The following is a 4,889-nucleotide window of genomic DNA, read 5'->3' as shown; positions in this document are numbered from 1 at the left end:
AGAAAATGCCTCCTCATTGTCAATACCCTCAACCTAAGAGTACACCTTGGCCACAAATCTCCCCTTTTACTTTTCTATGCTTCCATCTATTTCCTGCTTCACCTTGAAGATCCATCTCAAGCCCACAACCGATTTGCCTGCTGGGCTTGGGAACAATTCCCAAACACTTTTCTTTATAATGGATTCGTACTCCTCCACCATTACATTAACCCATACTAGTTTCTCTAATTCTTCTTCAAAAGTGGATGGCTCAGTCTCTACTAACTTAGTCATTGAATCCATGTAGCCACTATACCAATCTAGTGACCTTCTCTATTTGTGCTAATTTGAAGGAGCACCCACATTCTCCCTCACATCCTACACAAGTCTCTCAGCTTCTCTAGTCCTTTTCCTTCCTTATCTAGAGGGTTCTGCTTGAGTGGTTGTCTCCACTCTTTTCTCCTCAACTCGTGTCTTCTCCACAACATCCTGAGGGCCCTCCTTTGGAGCTAAAAGCTCCTCCTCTAGTGGGATCTGAAGCTACCTCTCAAGAGAGCATTGCATGGCTTTGTCTTCACCAAATTTTACATCCCTTCACACTACTGTCATTCTAAGGGATGGAAAGTAAACATGGTAGTTGTGGGGAGTTTCTGTGTAACCCACAAATACCCCCAATTGTGTTGTCAGCTCTAGCTTCTTAATTATTTGGAGACACTGTAGTAAAAAAAGGCTTCAAAAATCCTGAAGTGCAACACATACGGCTTCCTCCCAAAGAAATCCTCCTTTGGTGTGATCATGCCAAGAATCCGCTGAGGACTCCTATTCTGCAAATAGACCATTGTGTTACATGGTTCAGCCCACAAGTGTAGAGGTAAGATTTGGTCATGCAACATCGACCATGCTACTCCCACAATGCTACGATTCTTTCTCTCAACCACGACATTCTACTATGGGTTGTGAGTTGTTGTCAACTCTCAACGAATTCCTTCTTTTGGATAGAAAATTTTAAACTCATTCGACACGTACTCATCTCCATTATTTCTCTTGAGAAGCTTCACCTTCTTGCATGTTTCTTTCTCCACTAGTGCCTTGAACTCTAATAACCTGGAGAAAGTCTCATCCTTCTTCCACGTGAAGAAGATCTAACACTTTCATGAGAACTCACCAATAAAGATAACAAAATATTTGTGTCTATTAGTGGAGGTTGTTGAGAAAGGTCCAAAAACATCAAAGTGGATCCTTTCAAGGATTTCATGTGCTATGTTGTCCCAATCTTGGAAAGTGGCTTTTGTGTACTTCCCCTAGGTACACCATTTGCATGTGTCCTGCTACTCTAGTGATCCTTTGTGGAGGTTTGTGGAAATATGTTGCATGATATTCAAAGTGCCATGATGAAAATGGCTAAGTCCTCTATGTGAAAGTTCACCAATATTATGGCTTTGCACCTTCTCCTTCTTTATGCTCAATGCAACACAATCCTCCACATCTGGATTGTAGGGGTTCTTAACATGAACCCTGCACTTCTTCACCTCTCAGGAATTCATTTCCTTTGCTGAAGATCACATCATAACCACAATCTTCCAAAATTGAAATGGAGACAATATTCTTCTTTAGACCCGAAACAAACATCACATCCTTGAGTCTAATAGGGGAGCCCAACTCACTCTGAAAGGTGAGTGTTGGCCATGGGATACCCCGCAATAGGTTTTGGGGCTCAAAGCCCAAGTTTTGGTCAAAGATGGTGTAGAAATCCGTGAAGTACGAGCACGGAGCGTGAAGTGTACAATGAGTCATAGGACTGTCTGGCCTAAAATATTGTAATTTAATGGAAAGTTGTGTCGGCCTACCCATGGTCTGCGGACCATGGGATTGTATAAATAAAGTGAGGCTCTAAGTGTAAATATAGTTTTTGGAAGTGAAGTAGAAGATGGAAATGTGAAGGCATGGTTAGAGCATAGAGAGGAATCTGAAGTGTACTGGGTCATAGTGGTAGGAAGAGGCTCTATAACTGAGTTCGCAGAGGCCTAGTAGAGTCTGCAGTTGAGTGCACCCCTGCAGCTGAGTGCGCAAGGCAGAGTCGGGTCTGTACTTGGGAGTGAAAGATAATAAAGAAAAGTTTATTTTGTGCATTTGTGTTGGAATATTTATGTTGATGTTATTCATTACTTTTACTCTGTTTATTTACTGCACGCACTTGATGAATACTCATATGAATGCTTATATGGGAATTTAATCTAAGTAATCAACTAACGGAGACTAATTAAGGAAGATTTGGGTAAATAACATGGGTCGCGTTGTGGCTAGAACTGCGTGAAGACAGTATCATAGGTGCGGGGTACCCACAGGTGTGCATAACGCAGTAAGTGCTAAGGTTGGACCACATTCCAATCACCTCATATCAGAAATCCCCAAGGTGTGGAAACCTAGTTCTAACACCCTCCCATACTACTTCTGGTGAGACCTTAGTCCGCGCTCCATGGATTGTTGCCGAAAGGGCTAGTAGTACCGGGATTTGCTTGGCTAAATCACTTCCGAACCTGGGTCAGGTCCCACTAAGCTAATAAATGGTTTCATTGCAAGGACCTGGATCTGCATAAGGGATGTCTGATGTAGTGCCACTGGAACCCAACAAAGGGGAAATTGAAGAGTGGTTGGACAAGAAGATTCATGAGTTCGCAACACAGGAAAATAGATCTCCGCAAGTATCTGAGAAAAAGTGGTTGGATCGCTACGTGTATATGGAAATCCATGAGATTTTTTTTACATCCTTTCCTTCTGAACTGTATGAGTGGATCGTGAGGTTAGTCGATAGCCAGGGAAGGTGTAGGCTCGACCAACCTATGGTGTGGACTCTAGAACTAGTGTGTAGACTAGAAGCCTCAGAGGATAAGATAGTGCGAGTTCTGGACCATTGGCTTGACCAAATAATAGGAGGATTTATCATTGAGTTCGCGGTGGACACTACCATCAGCTACAACGAGGCAGAGTGATGTTTTCTCAAGAGACTGTGAGGTAAGTATATTAAATCTTTGAAAACCTGGATTAAGATGTTGTTATGTGAAAAGCGGGTTATGCAAATAAATTAATGTTTGGGACTACACGGAGCGGAAAGAGCTACAGAAGTGGAAGTAACAAAGAATTATAAAACAATCCCTTAATTTCACCCTCACGGGAGAGCGAGGACGTGCTCGCGAAGGTTTCTCTTAGAAGTGCGGTCAGTTTGATAAGGCAGCGGATTCTGCGGTTACCACCCACACCACCACCCACTTCATCTCCTTCACCTCCATCTCCACCCACTCCACCTCCACCATCTCCACGGTTTAGTATGGCAAGCATGATCAAACTACCAGTATTCAGAGGAGTAGAGAATGAGGATTCAGACCAATTATGGTTCGTGGTAAGAGCAGTATGGGAAGCACAAGGTGTCACAGACGACAATATTAAGAAGGCTACATTGGTGAGCATGTTGGAGGATCGCGAATTAACATGGTATATCAAACATTCTAACAACCACCCAAATGCAGGGATATCAGAGATCCAGAACGTGGTGAACAGGGAATTTAGCAGACAAAAGTTAGAAACACAATCAATCATCGGGTTTAAAGAGATCGCGATGCTCCCGGGTGAGACTCCCTGGGATCTGGATAAACGGCTGAAGAGTATGATCCGTGAATCCAATATGACATTGACATATGCACAACATCGCGCATGGTTTGTAGCATCTCTGGCACCACACTTGAGGATAGCACTGTCACAGCATAAACTTTCTACCCAGGCCGAAGCATTGGAGATGGAAATGAGATTACATGAGACCCTGATACAGGACCCTGGGTTGGGAGTTCAACAAATCCATGCGAAACTATAGAATCTGTGTTTGGAAATTAAAAATCTTGAGGCAGGATAGGGCACTATGGCCAGAGGTGCACGAGGAAGTATGGTGCATAAAATGCAAAGGCCAAGGCCATGACAAGGATCACTGCCTAGTATTCGTGAACTACTTAGCAGGAGGAGGGCCAACGCTGCTGAGACCGGAGGCGCAGGCAGGGCAGAGTGCGACACCCTCTTTATGGTGTGAGATTTGTCAGATAGGAGGGAAACACATGACGGAAAATTGTCATTTACTGCAGAAATATACACAGACACCCCAACAATTATTTTGTAATTTCTGCAGGTCGGTAGGCCATGATGAGTGCACTTGCTGCAGTTATGAGCTAATGATGGAACAAACCCCAACCTATAGGACACAAACCAAAACACAAGCCCTCAACCCAAATGTGGGGATGGCACACACTAGATTTCAGGGGCAAGGTCGAGGACGAGGTGGAATGGGACCAGGAAGGGGCCGCAAACAGTTAATTTGTTACAATTGCAGAGGACCAAGGCACTATGCCTGCAATTCTACCAACCCGACGAGGATATCCTATTCGTATTGTGCTCAGTTTGATCATGAAACAATAGATTGTCCTATGTTGATCACAAGGATGCGTGAAAAGGGGGTATACCAACATCCCCCGACTCAGAATATACAAACGATGAGGTCTAAGCCGTGCGAAGAAGACCCAAATGTGAACATGATGCTCAGAAGAGGTGCGACCACGGGAGAGGATAAGGGGTAGCGGCCAGAGGAAGATACATGGGTTCACAAGGCTCCTCTGAAGGAACCTGAGTTTGACTTAGAACACACAAAGGAGACATTTATGGAAGCTAAGAAGAGCTTTGTAGAGGCCTCCATTTTAGGTAGTAAGGATCAACCAAAGCAAGGAATGGATCCTTCAATGCTCACTACCTTTCTGGAGACATGCATGAAACTGTTGAGCGACAATAAGGCAATCAAAGGACTATAGGAACTGATCACCAGATGCGCAGGGTCAGGGAAACTGCACGTCATCCAGAAATTGGGGAAGCATGCA

The sequence above is a fragment of the Pinus tabuliformis genome, chromosome Q (assembly GCF_031772625.1).
Source record: "Pinus tabuliformis cultivar Carrire ecotype Pingquan chromosome Q, CPIR1, whole genome shotgun sequence".
Taxonomy (NCBI): domain Eukaryota; kingdom Viridiplantae; phylum Streptophyta; class Pinopsida; order Pinales; family Pinaceae; genus Pinus; species Pinus tabuliformis.
Note: the sequence above shows the minus strand (reverse complement) of the source record.